Raw genomic sequence first — 18,183 nt, 5'->3', positions numbered from 1 at the left:
TATAAAATAAAATTTGAGAAAAGAATGAAAAAGAAGAAAAAAATAAAAAATGAAGAGGCAAAAATATGAAAGAAAACAAAAAGAAAAAAATTTATAGAAAATTTTAAAACAAAGAAAAAAGTGAACAAAAAAAAATGAAAGCACGTAAAAAAAAAAAGAAAAATTTGAAAGGAGAAAAAGTTAATGAAAAATTATAAAAATGCAATAGAAAATAACCAAGAATGATAAAAGAAAAAAAGATAGAAAAGTAAAAAATTCCAAAACTTTATAAAAATTTATGAAACTATAAATAAAGAAAGAAAATAAAAAAGAAAAAAGATAAATAAAGCACAAAAAAAGAAAAAAGTAAGAAAATAAAAAAGGACAAAAATTGAATAAAAAATTCAAAAATGAAATGGAATGACAAAATGAAAAAAAATTAGTTTAAAAAACACAAAAAATTGAAAAACATATAAGACCTAACAATATAAAAAGTCAGCTAAAAAATTAAAAAAAAGAAAAGTTAATGCAAAATAAAAAAAAATTATGAGAATTTAAAAACGCAAATAAAAAATGAAAGGAAATTTGTGAAAAAAAAAAAGAAAAGAAAAGCAAGAAAAGAATAAAATTGAAAAGACATAAGCTTTGGAATAAAAAACAGAAAAATAAAAATTTTTAAAACAACGAAAAAACAAAAACAAGTAAAAATGAAAGCATATGAAAAAAAAAAAAAAAAGCAAAAAGAAGGAAAATTGCGAAGGGAAAAAGTTATTAAAAAATTACAAAGTAGAAAAAATAGCAAAAAAAATAAGAAAATAAAAAAGATTCAAAAAATAAAAATAAAAAATTTTGAACTTTATAAAAATTTTTTAAAATAAAAATAAAAATAAATGAAATTCCAAAAAAGGAAAAAATAAAAATAAACAAAAGCAAAAAGTAACAAAGTAAGAAAATAAAAAATTAGCGAATCAAAAAAAATATAAAAAGACAAAATGAATAAAAATTTCAAATATAAAATGGAAAAAACTTTTAGTTTAGAATGTACAAAGAAAAAAAAAATAACAAATAGAGGAAAAAGATATAAAATATGAAAGATGAAAAATAAAATTAAAGTTAATAAAAAATATAAAATATAAAGAAGAAATAAAAAAAAAAGTCTGAACAAAAAAATTAAAGAAAAAAATAAAAAATGAAAATACAAAATATATAAAATAAAATTTGAGAAAAAAATGAAAAAGAAGAAAAAAATAAAAAATGAAGAGGCAAAAATATGAAAGAAAACAAAAAGAAAAAAATTTATAGAAAATTTTAAAACAAAGAAAAAAGTGAACAAAAAAAAATGAAAGCACATAAAAAAAAAAAAGAAAAATTTGAAAGGAGAAAAAGTTAACGAAAAATTATAAAAATGCAATAGAAAATAACCAAGAATGATAAAAGAAAAAAAGATAGAAAAATAAAAAATTCCAAAACTTTATAAAAATTTATGAAACTATAAATAAAGAAAGAAAATAAAAAATAAAAATAAAATTAGAGCAAAAGAAAAAAGATAAATAAAGCACAAAAAAAGAAAAAAGTAAGAAAATAAAAAAGGACAAAAATTGAATAAAAAATTCAAAAATGAAATGGAATGACAAAATGAAAAAAAATTAGTTTAAAAAATACAAAAAATTGAAAAACATATATGACCTAACAATATAAAAAGTCAGCTAAAAAATTAAAAAAGAGAAAAGTTAATACAAAATAAAAAAAAAATTATGAGAATTTAAAAACGCAAATAAAAAATGAAAGGAAATTTGTGAAAAAAAAAAAAGAAAAGCAAGAAAAGACATAAGATTTGGAATAAAAAACAGAAAAATAAAAATTTTTAAAACAAGGAAAAAACAAAAACAAGTAAAAATGAAAGCATATGAAAAAAAAAAAAGTAAAAAGAAGGAAAATTGTGAAGGGAAAAAGTTATTAAAAAATTACAAAGTAGAAAAAATAGCAAAAAAAATAAGAAAATAAAAATAAAAAATTTTGAACTTTATAAAAAATTTTTAAAATAAATGAAAAATAAATTAAAGAAAAAATTAAATAAAATACCAAAAAAGGAAAAAATAAAAATAAACAAAAACAAAAAGTAACAAAGTAAGAAAATAAAAAAAGACAAAATGAATAAAAATTTGAAGTATAAAATGGAATAAACTTTTAGTTTAGAATGTACGAAGAAAAAAAAAAAACAAATAGAGGAAAAAGATATAAAATATGAAAAATAAAATAAAAGTTAATAAAAAATATAAAATTATAAAGAAGAAATAAAAAAAAGTGTGAACAAAAAGATTTAAGAAAAAGCAAGAAAAAAATAAAATTTGAGAAAAAAAATAAAAAATGAAGAGGCAAAAATATGAAAGAAAACAAAAAGAAAAAAATTTATAGAAAATTTGAAAACAAAGAAAAAAGTGAACAAAAAAAAAATGAAAGCACATAAAAAAAGAAGAAAAATTTGAAAAGAGAAAAAGTTAATGAAAAATTATAAAAATGCAATAGAAAATAACCAAGAATGATAAAAGAAAAAAAGATAGAAAAAAAATTCCAAAACTTTATAAAAATTTATGAAACTATAAATAAAGAAAGAAAATAAAAAAAGAAAAAAGTGAGAAAATGAAAAAGGACAAAAATTAATAAAAAATTAGTTTAAAAAATACAAAAAATTGAAAAACATATAAGACCTAACAATATAAAAAGTAAGACAAAAAATTAAAAAAGAGAAAAGAGAATGCAAAATAAAAAAAGTATGAGAATTTAAAAACGCAAATAAGAAATGAAAGGAAATTTGTGAAAAAAGAAAAGCAAGAAAAGACAAAAGATTTGGAATAAAAAACAGAAAAATAAAAATTTTTAAAACAACGAAAAAATAAAAACAAGTAAAAATGAAAGAATATGAAAAAAAGAAGCAAAAAGAAGGAAAATTGTGAGGGGAAAAAGTTATTAAAAAATTACAAAGTAGAAAAAATAGCAAAAAAAATAAGAAAATAAAAAAGATTCAAAAAATAAAAATAAAAAATTTTGAACTTTATAAAAAATTTTTAAAATAAAAATAAAAATAAATGAAGAGAAAAAATTAAATAAAATTCCAAAAAAGGAAAAAATAAAAATAAACAAAAGCAAAAAGTAACAAAGTAAGAAAATAAAAAATTAGCAAATCAAAAAAATATAAAAAGACAAAATGAATAAAAATTTGAAATATAAAAAGGAAAAAACTTTTAGTTTAGAATGTACAAAGAAAAAAAAATAACAAATAGAGGAAAAAGATATAAAATATGAAAGATGAAAAATAAATTAAAGTTAATAAAAAAAATAAAATATAATGAAGAAATAAAAAAAAGTGTGAACAAAAAAATTTAAGAAAAAGCAAGAAAAAAATAAAAAACGAAAATACAAAATATATAAAATAAAATTTGAGAAAAAAATGAAAAAGAAGAAAAAAATAAAAAATGAAGAGGCAAAAATATGAAAGAAAACAAAATGAAAAAAATTTATAGAAAATTTTAAAACAAAGAAAAAAGTGAACAAAAAAAAATGAAAGCACGTAAAAAAAAAAAAGAAAAATTTGAAAGGAGAAAAAGTTAATGAAAAATTATAAAAATGCAATAGAAAATAACCAAGAATGATAAAAGAAAAAAAGATAGAAAAGTAAAAAATTCCAAAACTTTATAAAAATTTATGAAACTATAAATAAAGAAAGAAAATAAAAAAGAAAAAAGATAAATAAAGCACAAAAAAAGAAAAAAGTAAGAAAATAAAAAAGGACAAAAATTGAATAAAAAATTAAAAAATGAAATGGAATGACAAAATGAAAAAAAATTAGTTTAAAAAACACAAAAAATTGAAAAACATATAAGACCTAACAATATAAAAAGTCAGCTAAAAAATTAAAAAAGAGAAAAGTTAATGCAAAATAAAAAAAAATTATGAGAATTTAAAAACGCAAATAAAAAATGAAAGGAAATTTGTGAAAAAAAAAAAAAAAAGCAAGAAAAGAATAAAATTGAAAAGACATAAGATTTGGAATAAAAAACAGAAAAATAAAAATTTTTAAAACAACGAAAAAACAAAAACAAGTAAAAATGAAAGCATATGAAAAAAAAAAAAAAAAGCAACAAGAAGGAAAATTGCGAAGGGAAAAAGTTATTAAAAAATTACAAAGTAGAAAAAATAGCAAAAAAAATAAGAAAATAAAAAAGATTCAAAAAATAAAAATAAAAAATTTTGAACTTTATAAAAATTTTTTAAAATAAAAATAAAAATAAATGAAATTCCAAAAAAGGAAAAAACAAAAATAAACAAAAGCAAAAAGTAACAAAGTAAGAAAATAAAAAATTAGCGAATCAAAAAAAATATAAAAAGACAAAATGAATAAAAATTTCAAATATAAAATGGAAAAAACTTTTAGTTTAGAATGTACAAAGAAAAAAAAAATAACAAATAGAGGAAAAAGATATAAAATATGAAAGATGAAAAATAAAATTAAAGTTAATAAAAAATATAAAATATACAGAAGAAATAAAAAAAAGTCTGAACAAAAAAATTTAAGAAAAAAATAAAAAATGAAAATACAAAATATATAAAATAAAATTTGAGAAAAAAATGAAAAAGAAGAAAAAAATAAAAAATGAAGAGGCAAAAATATGAAAGAAAACAAAAAGAAAAAAATTTATAGAAAATTTTAAAACAAAGAAAAAAGTGAACAAAAAAAAATGAAAGCACATAAAAAAAAAAGAAAAATTTGAAAGGAGAAAAAGTTAACGAAAAATTATAAAAATGCAATAGAAAATAACCAAGAATGATAAAAGAAAAAAAGATAGAAAAATAAAAAATTCCAAAACTTTATAAAAATTTATGAAACTATAAATAAAGAAAGAAAATAAAAAAGAAAAAAGATAAATAAAGCACAAAAAAAGAAAAAAGTAAGAAAATAAAAAAGGACAAAAATTGAATAAAAAATTCAAAAATGAAATGGAATGACAAAACGAAAAAAAATTAGTTTAAAAAATACAAAAAATTGAAAAACATATATGACCTGACAATATAAAAAGTCAGCTAAAAAATTAAAAAAGAGAAAAGTTAATACAAAATAAAAAAAGAATTATGAGAATTTAAAAACGTAAATAAAAAATGAAAGGAAATTTGTGAAAAAAAAAAAAAGAAAAGCAAGAAAAGACATAAGATTTGGAATAAAAAACAGAAAAATAAAAATTTTTAAAACAAGGAAAAAACAAAAACAAGTAAAAATGAAAGCATATGAAAAAAAAAAAAGCAAAAAGAAGGAAAATTGTGAAGGGAAAAAGTTATTAAAAAATTACAAAGTAGAAAAAATAGCAAAAAAAAAGAAAATAAAAATAAAAAATTTGAACTTTATAAAAATTTTTTAAAATAAATGAAAAATAAATTAAATAAAAAATTAAATAAAATACCAAAAAAGGAAAAAATAAAAATAAACAAAAACAAAAAGTAACAAAGTAAGAAAATAAAAAATTAGCGAATCAAAAAAATATAAAAAGACAAAATGAATAAAAATTTGAAGTATAAAATGGAAAAAACTTTTAGTTTAGAATGTACAAAGAAAAAAAAATAACAAATAGAGGAAAAAGATATAAAATATGAAAAACAAAATAAAAGTTAATAAAAAATATAAAATTATAAAGAAGAAATAAAAAAAAAGTGTGAACAAAAAGATTTAAGAAAAAGCAAGAAAAAAATAAAATTTGAGAAAAAAAATAAAAAATGAAGAGGCAAAAATATGAAAGAAAACAAAAAGAAAAAAATTTATAGAAAATTTGAAAACAAAGAAAAAAGTGAACAAAAAAAAAATGAAAGCACATAAAAAAAGAAGAAAAATTTGAAAAGAGAAAAAGTTAATGAAAAATTATAAAAATGCAATAGAAAATAACCAAGAATGATAAAAGAAAAAAAGATAGAAAAAAAATTCCAAAACTTTATAAAAATTTATGAAACTATAAATAAAGAAAGAAAATAAAAAAAGAAAAAAGTGAGAAAATGAAAAAGGACAAAAATTAATAAAAAATTAGTTTAAAAAATACAAAAAATTGAAAAACATATAAGACCTAACAATATAAAAAGTAAGACAAAAAATTAAAAAAGAGAAAAGAGAATGCAAAATAAAAAAAGTATGAGAATTTAAAAACGCAAATAAGAAATGAAAGAAAATTTGTGAAAAAAGAAAAGCAAGAAAAGACAAAAGATTTGGAATAAAAAACAGAAAACTAAAAACTTTTAAAACAACGAAAAAATAAAAACAAGTAAAAATGAAAGCATATGAAAAAAAAAAGCAAAAAGAAGGAAAATTGTGAGGGGAAAAAGTTATTAAAAAATTACAAAGTAGAAAAAATAGCAAAAAAAATAAGAAAATAAAAAAGATTCAAAAAATAAAAATAAAAAATTTTGAACTTTATAAAAAATTTTTAAAATAAAAATAAAAATAAATGAAGAGAAAAAATTAAATAAAATTCCAAAAAAGGAAAAAATAAAAATAAACAAAAGCAAAAAGTAACAAAGTAAGAAAATAAAAAATTAGCAAATCAAAAAAATATAAAAAGACAAAATGAATAAAAATTTGAAATATAAAATGGAAAAAACTTTTAGTTTACAATGTACAAAGAAAAAAAAATAACAAATAGAGGAAAAAGATATAAAATATGAAAGATGAAAAATAAATTAAAGTTAATAAAAAAAATAAAATATAATGAAGAAATAAAAAAAAGTGTGAACAAAAAAATTTAAGAAAAAGCAAGAAAAAAATAAAAAACGAAAATACAAAATATATAAAATAAAATTTGAGAAAAAAATGAAAAAGAAGAAAAAAAATAAAAAATGAAGAGGCAAAAATATGAAAGAAAACAAAAAGAAAAAAATTTATAGAAAATTTTAAAACAAAGAAAAAAGTGAACAAAAAAAAAAACGAAAGCACGTAAAAAAAAAAAAGAAAAATTTGAAAGGAGAAAAAGTTAATGAAAAATTATAAAAATGCAATAGAAAATAACCAAGAATGATAAAAGAAAAAAAGATAGAAAAGTAAAAAATTCCAAAACTTTATAAAAATTTATGAAACTATAAATAAAGAAAGAAAATAAAAAAGAAAAAAGATAAATAAAGCACAAAAAAGGAAAAAAGTAAGAAAATAAAAAAGGACAAAAATTGAATAAAAAATTAAAAAATGAAATGGAATGACAAAATGAAAAAAAATTAGTTTAAAAAACACAAAAAATTGAAAAACATATAAGACCTAACAATATAAAAAGTCAGCTAAAAAATCAAAAAAGAGAAAAGTTAATGCAAAATAAAAAAAAATTATGAGAATTTAAAAACGCAAATAAAAAATGAAAGGAAATTTGTGAAAAAAAAAAAGAAAAGCAAGAAAAGAATAAAATTGAAAAGACATAAGATTTGGAATAAAAAACAGAAAAATAAAAATTTTTAAAACAAGGAAAAAACAAAAACAAGTAAAAATGAAAGCATATGAAAAAAAAAAAAGCAAAAAGAAGGAAAATTGGGAAGGGAAAAAGTTATTAAAAAATTACAAAGTAGAAAAAATAGCAAAAAAAATAAGAAAATAAAAAAGATTCAAAAAATAAAAATAAAAAATTTTGAACTTTATAAAAATTTTTTAAAATAAAAATAAAAATAAATGAAATTCCAAAAAAGGAAAAAACAAAAATAAACAAAAGCAAAAAGTAACAAAGTAAGAAAATAAAAAATTAGCGAATCAAAAAAAATATAAAAAGACAAAATGAATAAAAATTTCAAATATAAAATGGAAAAAACTTTTAGTTTAGAATGTACAAAGAAAAAAAAAATAACAAATAGAGGAAAAAGATATAAAATATGAAAGATGAAAAATAAAATTAAAGTTAATAAAAAATATAAAATATACAGAAGAAATAAAAAAAAGTCTGAACAAAAAAATTTAAGAAAAAAATAAAAAATGAAAATACAAAATATATAAAATAAAATTTGAGAAAAAAATGAAAAAGAAGAAAAAAATAAAAAATGAAGAGGCAAAAATATGAAAGAAAACAAAAAGAAAAAAATTTATAGAAAATTTTAAAACAAAGAAAAAAGTGAACAAAAAAAAATGAAAGCACATAAAAAAAAAAGAAAAATTTGAAAGGAGAAAAAGTTAACGAAAAATTATAAAAATGCAATAGAAAATAACCAAGAATGATAAAAGAAAAAAAGATAGAAAAATAAAAAATTCCAAAACTTTATAAAAATTTATGAAACTATAAATAAAGAAAGAAAATAAAAAAGAAAAAAGATAAATAAAGCACAAAAAAAGAAAAAAGTAAGAAAATAAAAAAGGACAAAAATTGAATAAAAAATTCAAAAATGAAATGGAATGACAAAACGAAAAAAAATTAGTTTAAAAAATACAAAAAATTGAAAAACATATATGACCTGACAATATAAAAAGTCAGCTAAAAAATTAAAAAAGAGAAAAGTTAATACAAAATAAAAAAAAAATTATGAGAATTTAAAAACGCAAATAAAAAATGAAAGGAAATTTGTGAAAAAAAAAAAAGAAAAGCAAGAAAAGACATAAGATTTGGAATAAAAAACAGAAAAATAAAAATTTTTAAAACAAGGAAAAAACAAAAACAAGTAAAAATGAAAGCATATGAAAAAAAAAAAGCAAAAAGAAGGAAAATTGTGAAGGGAAAAAGTTATTAAAAAATTACAAAGTAGAAAAAATAGCAAAAAAAAAAAGAAAATAAAAATAAAAAATTTGAACTTTATAAAAATTTTTTAAAATAAATTAAAGAAAAAATTAAATAAAATACCAAAAAAGGAAAAAATAAAAATAAACAAAAACAAAAAGTAACAAAATAAGAAAATAAAAAATTAGCGAATCAAAAAAATATAAAAAGACAAAATGAATAAAAATTTGAAGTATAAAATGGAAAAAACTTTTAGTTTAGAATGTACAAAGAAAAAAAAATAACAAATAGAGGAAAAAGATATAAAATATGAAAAACAAAATAAAAGTTAATAAAAAATATAAAATTATAAAGAAGAAATAAAAAAAAAGTGTGAACAAAAAGATTTAAGAAAAAGCAAGAAAAAAATAAAATTTGAGAAAAAAAAATAAAAAATGAAGAGGCAAAAATATGAAAGAAAACAAAAAGAAAAAAATTTATAGAAAATTTTAAAACAAAGAAAAAAGTGAACAAAAAAAAATGAAAGCACGTAAAAAAAAAAAGAAAAATTTGAAAGGAGAAAAAGTTAATGAAAAATTATAAAAATGCAATAGAAAATAACCAAGAATGATAAAAGAAAAAAAGATAGAAAAGTAAAAAATTCCAAAACTTTATAAAAATTTATGAAACTATAAATAAAGAAAGAAAATAAAAAAGAAAAAAGATAAATAAAGCACAAAAAAAGAAAAAAGTAAGAAAATAAAAAAGGACAAAAATTGAATGAAAAATTCAAAAATGAAATGGAATGACAAAATGAAAAAAAAATTAGTTTAAAAAACACAAAAAATTGAAAAACATATAAGACCTAACAATATAAAAAGTCAGCTAAAAAATTAAAAAAGAGAAAAGTTAATGCAAAATAAAAAAAAATTATGAGAATTTAAAAACGCAAATAAAAAATGAAAGGAAATTTGTGAAAAAAAAAAAAGAAAAGCAAGAAAAGAATAAAATTGAAAAGACATAAGATTTGGAATAAAAAACAGAAAAATAAAAATTTTTAAAACAACGAAAAAACAAAAACAAGTAAAAATGAAAGCATATGAAAAAAAAAAAAAAGCAAAAAGAAGGAAAATTGTGAAGGGAAAAAGTTATTAAAAAATTACAAAGTAGAAAAAATAGCAAAAAAAATAAGAAAATAAAAAAGATTCAAAAAATAAAAATAAAAAATTTTGAACTTTATAAAAATTTTTTTAAATAAAAATAAAAATAAATGAAATTCCAAAAAAGGAAAAAATAAAAATAAACAAAAGCAAAAAGTAACAAAGTAAGAAAATAAAAAATTAGCGAATCAAAAAAAATATAAAAAGACAAAATGAATAAAAATTTCAAATATAAAATGGAAAAAACTTTTAGTTTAGAATGTACAAAGAAAAAAAAGATAACAAATAGAGGAAAAAGATATAAAATATGAAAGATGAAAAATAAAATTAAAGTTAATAAAAAATATAAAATATAAAGAAGAAATAAAAAAAAAGTCTGAACAAAAAAATTTAAGAAAAAAATAAAAAACGAAAATACAAAATATATAAAATAAAATTTGAGAAAAAAATGAAAAAGAAGAAAAAAATAAAAAATGAAGAGGCAAAAATATGAAAGAAAACAAAAAGAAAAAAATTTATAGAAAATTTTAAAACAAAGAAAAAAGTGAACAAAAAAAAATGAAAGCACATAAAAAAAAAAGAAAAATTTGAAAGGAGAAAAAGTTAACGAAAAATTATAAAAATGCAATAGAAAATAACCAAGAATGATAAAAGAAAAAAAGATAGAAAAATAAAAAATTCCAAAACTTTATAAAAATTTATGAAACTATAAATAAAGAAAGAAAATAAAAAATAAAAATAAAATTAGAGCAAAAGAAAAAAGATAAATAAAGCACAAAAAAAGAAAAAAGTAAGAAAATAAAAAAGGACAAAAATTGAATAAAAATTTCAAAAATGAAATGGAATGACAAAACGAAAAAAAATTAGTTTAAAAAATAAAAAAAATTGAAAAACATATATGACCTGACAATATAAAAAGTCAGCTAAAAAATTAAAAAAGAGAAAAGTTAATACAAAATAAAAAAAGAATTATGAGAATTTAAAAACGTAAATAAAAAATGAAAGGAAATTTGTGAAAAAAAAAAAGAAAAGCAAGAAAAGACATAAGATTTGGAATAAAAAACAGAAAAATAAAAATTTTTAAAACAAGGAAAAAACAAAAACAAGTAAAAATGAAAGCATATGAAAAAAAAAAAAGCAAAAAGAAGGAAAATTGTGAAGGAAAAAAGTTATTAAAAAATTACAAAGTAGAAAAAATAGCAAAAAAAAAGAAAATAAAAATAAAAAATTTGAACTTTATAAAAATTTTTTAAAATAAATGAAAAATAAATTAAATAAAAAATTAAATAAAATACCAAAAAAGGAAAAAATAAAAATAAACAAAAACAAAAAGTAACAAAGTAAGAAAATAAAAAATTAGCGAATCAAAAAAATATAAAAAGACAAAATGAATAAAAATTTGAAGTATAAAATGGAAAAAACTTTTAGTTTAGAATGTACAAAGAAAAAAAAATAACAAATAGAGGAAAAAGATATAAAATATGAAAAACAAAATAAAAGTTAATAAAAAATATAAAATTATAAAGAAGAAATAAAAAAAAAGTGTGAACAAAAAGATTTAAGAAAAAGCAAGAAAAAAATAAAATTTGAGAAAAAAAATAAAAAATGAAGAGGCAAAAATATGAAAGAAAACAAAAAGAAAAAAATTTATAGAAAATTTGAAAACAAAGAAAAAAGTGAACAAAAAAAAAATGAAAGCACATAAAAAAAGAAGAAAAATTTGAAAAGAGAAAAAGTTAATGAAAAATTATAAAAATGCAATAGAAAATAACCAAGAATGATAAAAGAAAAAAAGATAGAAAAAAAATTCCAAAACTTTATAAAAATTTATGAAACTATAAATAAAGAAAGAAAATAAAAAAAGAAAAAAGTGAGAAAATGAAAAAGGACAAAAATTAATAAAAAATTAGTTTAAAAAATACAAAAAATTGAAAAACATATAAGACCTAACAATATAAAAAGTAAGACAAAAAATTAAAAAAGAGAAAAGAGAATGCAAAATAAAAAAAGTATGAGAATTTAAAAACGCAAATAAGAAATGAAAGGAAATTTGTGAAAAAAGAAAAGCAAGAAAAGACAAAAGATTTGGAATAAAAAACAGAAAACTAAAAACTTTTAAAACAACGAAAAAATAAAAACAAGTAAAAATGAAAGCATATGAAAAAAAAAAGCAAAAAGAAGGAAAATTGTGAGGGGAAAAAGTTATTAAAAAATTACAAAGTAGAAAAAATAGCAAAAAAAATAAGAAAATAAAAAAGATTCAAAAAATAAAAATAAAAAATTTTGAACTTTATAAAAAATTTTTAAAATAAAAATAAAAATAAATGAAGAGAAAAAATTAAATAAAATTCCAAAAAAGGAAAAAATAAAAATAAACAAAAGCAAAAAGTAACAAAGTAAGAAAATAAAAAATTAGCAAATCAAAAAAATATAAAAAGACAAAATGAATAAAAATTTGAAATATAAAATGGAAAAAACTTTTAGTTTACAATGTACAAAGAAAAAAAAATAACAAATAGAGGAAAAAGATATAAAATATGAAAGATGAAAAATAAATTAAAGTTAATAAAAAAAATAAAATATAATGAAGAAATAAAAAAAAGTGTGAACAAAAAAATTTAAGAAAAAGCAAGAAAAAAATAAAAAATGAAAATACAAAATATATAAAATAAAATTTGAGAAAAAAATGAAAAAGAAGAAAAAAAATAAAAAATGAAGAGGCAAAAATATGAAAGAAAACAAAAAGAAAAAAATTTATAGAAAATTTTAAAACAAAGAAAAAAGTGAACAAAAAAAAAAACGAAAGCACGTAAAAAAAAAAAAGAAAAATTTGAAAGGAGAAAAAGTTAATGAAAAATTATAAAAATGCAATAGAAAATAACCAAGAATGATAAAAGAAAAAAAGATAGAAAAGTAAAAAATTCCAAAACTTTATAAAAATTTATGAAACTATAAATAAAGAAAGAAAATAAAAAAGAAAAAAGATAAATAAAGCACAAAAAAGGAAAAAAGTAAGAAAATAAAAAAGGACAAAAATTGAATAAAAAATTAAAAAATGAAATGGAATGACAAAATGAAAAAAAATTAGTTTAAAAAACACAAAAAATTGAAAAACATATAAGACCTAACAATATAAAAAGTCAGCTAAAAAATCAAAAAAGAGAAAAGTTAATGCAAAATAAAAAAAAATTATGAGAATTTAAAAACGCAAATAAAAAATGAAAGGAAATTTGTGAAAAAAAAAAAAGAAAAGCAAGAAAAGAATAAAATTGAAAAGACATAAGATTTGGAATAAAAAACAGAAAAATAAAAATTTTTAAAACAACGAAAAAACAAAAACAAGTAAAAATGAAAGCATATGAAAAAAAAAAAAGCAAAAAGAAGGAAAATTGGGAAGGGAAAAAGTTATTAAAAAATTACAAAGTAGAAAAAATAGCAAAAAAAATAAGAAAATAAAAAAGATTCAAAAAATAAAAATAAAAAATTTTGAACTTTATAAAAAATTTTTAAAATAAAAATAAAAATAAATGAAATTCCAAAAAAGGAAAAAATAAAAATAAACAAAAGCAAAAAGTAACAATGTAAGAAAATAAAAAATTAGCGAATCAAAAAAATATAAAAAGACAAAATGAATAAAAATTTCAAATATAAAATGGAAAAAACTTTTAGTTTAGAATGTACAAAGAAAAAAAAATAACAAATAGAGGAAAAAGATATAAAATATGAAAGATGAAAAATAAAATTAAAGTTAATAAAAAATATAAAATATAAAGAAGAAATAAAAAAAAAAGTCTGAACAAAAAAATTTAAGAAAAAAATAAAAAGCGAAAATACAAAATATATAAAATAAAATTTGAGAAAAAAATGAAAAAGAAGAAAAAAATAAAAAATGAAGAGGCAAAAATATGAAAGAAAACAAAAAGAAAAAAATTTATAGAAAATTTTAAAACAAAGAAAAAAGTGAACAAAAAAAATGAAAGCACATAAAAAAAAAAGAAAAATTTGAAAGGAGGAAAAGTTAACGAAAAATTATAAAAATGCAATAGAAAATAACCAAGAATGATAAAAGAAAAAAAGATAGAAAAATAAAAAATTCCAAAACTTTATAAAAATTTATGAAACTATAAATAAAGAAAGAAAATAAAAAATAAAAATAAAATTAGAGCAAAAGAAAAAAGATAAATAAAGCACAAAAAAAGTAAGAAAATAAAAAAGGACAAAAATTGAATAAAAAATTCAAAAATGAAATGGAATGACAAAATGAAAAAAAATTAGTTTAAAAAATACAAAAAATTGAAAAACATATATGACCTAACAATATAAAAAGTCAGCTAAAAAATTAAAAAAGAGAAAAGTTAATACAAAATAAAAAAAAAATTATGAGAATTTAAAAACGCAAATAAAAAATGAAAGGAAATTTGTGAAAAAAAAAAAGAAAAGCAAGAAAAGACATAAGATTTGGAATAAAAAACAGAAAAATAAAAATTTTTAAAACAAGGAAAAAACAAAAACAAGTAAAAATGAAAGCATATGAAAATAAAAAACCAAAAAGAAGGAAAATTGTGAAGGGAAAAAGTTATTAAAAAATTACAAAGTAGAAAAAATAGCAAAAAAAATAAGAAAATAAAAATAAAAAATTTTGAACTTTATAAAAATTTTTTAAAATAAATGAAAAATAAATGAAAGAAAAAATTAAATAAAATACCAAAAAAGGAAAAAATAAAAATAAACAAAAACAAAAAGTAACAAAGTAAGAAAATAAAAAAAGACAAAATGAATAAAAATTTGAAGTATAAAATGGAAAAAACTTTTAGTTTAGAATGTACAAAGAAAAAAAAAATAACAAATAGAGGAAAAAGATATAAAATATGAAAAATAAAATAAAAGTTAATAAAAAATATAAAATTATAAAGAAGAAATAAAAAAAAAGTGTGAACAAAATAATCTTATAATAATCTTATTCAAAATAAAATAAATTAATATAAAGTGGTAATAATTATATTTATTAATTATAAAATAGATCAAATATAATTTAATTTTATATTTTAATTAATAATTTTTTTATGATACTTAATTACGGTTCTAAATAGTAATAATTATTTGAATCAATGACTCAATGTATTTGAAATATTTATTTTAGTAATAATAATAATAAATATTAATAAATTAGTATAAAAATTATTACTATTTAGAATCATTATAACCTTTTGATTTGTCATAAAATAATTGTTTCAGTTAATACAAGCTTAGACTGATAAAATAATACTAATTTATTAATATTTTTTAAATTAATAAGTAGAAAATTAAAAAATAAATATGTTCATTGAATCAATAATCTGATTATATTATATAAATAATATTTGTTTATAAATCTAATAAGTAATTTATAATTACTATAAATAAAATAATAATTATATTTACAAATAATTAAAATTAAATACAATTAAATTATATTTTATCCATAGGTCAATTACTAAATATAGTTTATAATATATATAATTTAATAAATATTATATAATATATAAATACTATAATAATATTATATTATTATAAATTAGATTATTATTTAATTATAACAATTATTTTAATTTTAATTAATTTTAATTATATAAATAAATTAGATTTAATATTTAAAATTAATATATATTATAATATTAAATATAACTAGTAAAAATATATTTAATAATAATTATTAAAATATTTGTTAAATATTTTGAAAATTAATAAATATAATTATTTATTTATTACTTATATTAAATTAAAATCAATAATTCATATTAATATCTTTATTTTATTATCATACAAGCTTAATCATAATATAATTTATCTAATAATTATGGTTTAATTAATCAAATATATAATTATTATCCAATAATTGGGTCTAATAAATAAGCATATTGAACAAATAATTTTCTTAATAAATTAGTTTTAATAATTTAATTAACTTAAATATTAATTAGAACAATTAATTATTACTATATATAATAACTATATTATATAAGAATAATGATTTTAATAAAAATATTATAATTATTAAAATTATCGATAATAATTTATTAATTATTTTAAAATTATCATTTTAAATTAATTTAACAAAATAGCTTTATTTTCTAAAATTTACTTATTAATTTTTGGAATATTAATAAATTTATATTATTTTATTCAAAATATGCTTGCATGAACAGAATGAATTGTTTTATGGCAAAACAAAATGTCATAATGTTTTGAAATAGATAATTGTTTAGATAGTCATAACTATTTCAACTTGATCGATAAGAAACAATTGTTTTACAACAAAATAAAAATGTCATAATAATTCGAAATGGATAATAGTTCAAATGAACATGACTATTTGAACTGGTTCGGCAAACTAATTAATTTTAAGAATGTTAATATATTAGTATTATTTTATTCCAAATAAACTTGTTTGAATAGAAACAATTATTTTATAACAAAACAAAAGATCATAACGACTTGAAATATTTATAATATATATTGTTATTTTATATACCAATAGATGAGGCTTGCACTGAATATTATATTATAATATAATGAATTAATAATTAAGTAATAACTTAATATTAAATTGGATAATTTATAATAAGCTTTTGTTATTTATAATAAATAGTTTACTTATACTTAAAGAATTATTTATTTAAAAGTAATTATAATCTTAATAAATAATTAAGACTACTTAATTATAATAAATAGTTATAATAGATATTTATAAGTAATATTATAACATATAAATATTAGTTATTTAGATTTATAATTATTATCAAATATATTTAAATAATTATATGAATAATTAGTTATATTATATTAATTAGATTAATTTATTATAAATTTAAAAATTTATAATTTTTATATACAAATAATTATATATTTGAACAATTATCTATTTCAAATCGTTATGTCCCTTTGTCATAAAACAAATGTTTTTGTTCATATAAGTTTGTTTGGAATAAAATAACACTAATCTATTGATATTTCAAAAATTAATAAGAGATTTAAAAAATAAATCTATTCATCAAACTAGTTAAATAGTTATGATTACTTTAGCAATTATTTATTTCAAATTGTTACGACTTTTTAATAATTATTAATAAATAATTTATATAAACAAAAATAATTAATATAACTATAACAATATATATGTTAATTATAATTATAAATTAAAAGATTATGTTTAATTATATCTATTATATTTATCAAATATAAATAAATAATTAATTAATTGATTTTATAATTGGTAAAATCAAATAGTCATAATTATTTGAACTAGTTATATAATTTAACTATTTTATTAATTAGTAATAAATATAAGTTATTTCTATTTAAATAATTCATATAATTATAATATAATTACTTAATAATTAATTAATTATTATAACATTAAATTAATATATTATTAATATTAACAATAATTTTTATGACTATTTATTGATATTAATTAATAGTAATAAAAAATTGTCATAATTTTTATGAATTTGTTACAAATTTATAATATAATTTAATTATATTTAAAATTGTCGTAATAAATTACTATTAATAAATAATTTATTAATATAAATTAAAATAATTTTAATTTTAATATTATAATTTAATTATATTGTTTAATTAATAATATTATTTAAATAAAATAATTTAAACAATTTTTTTATGACAAAACAAAAATTCATAATGATTTGAAATAGATAATTGTTTAAATGGCCATAACTATTTGAATTGATTCGATAAACTGATTTATGTTTTAAATCTCTAACTTATTAATTTTTATAATATTAATAAAGTAATATTATTTTATTTCAGATAAACTTTTATGAACTGAAACAATTATTTTATGATAAAATATAAGGTCATAATGATTTTAAATAGATAATTGTTTAAATAGTAAAAAATATTTGAACTTGTTTAGTAAATAGATTTTTTTTCTAATTTCTTACTTAATAATTTTTTGAATGTTAATAAATTAGTGTTATTTTATTTTGAATAAGCATGTATGAGTTGAAGCAATTATTTTATGATTAAACAAAAGGTCAAAACGATTTGAAATGGATAATTGTTCTAATAGTCTTAATTATTTGAACTGATTTAGCAAACAATAATTATAATTATTAAATTATTATATAAATTTATTATATAATAACATAATTTATTGTTATGTTATATTATAATTAAATTATAATATGTATTTAAAAGAATATTTATTAGCTAGATTTTATTAGTATATTTAATAATTAATTTTTATTATTATAATAAACTTATAATTATATTATAATAAATTAATAATGAAATTAATATAAATTAATTATTATAATTAATAATAATATAATATTATTATATCTTAG

This window comes from Durio zibethinus, chromosome 25 (genome assembly GCF_047325235.1).
Source record: "Durio zibethinus cultivar Kanyao isolate XHJ-2024 chromosome 25, ASM4732523v1, whole genome shotgun sequence".
Classification (NCBI taxonomy): Eukaryota; Viridiplantae; Streptophyta; class Magnoliopsida; order Malvales; family Malvaceae; genus Durio; species Durio zibethinus.
This window is presented reverse-complemented; position numbering follows the sequence as displayed.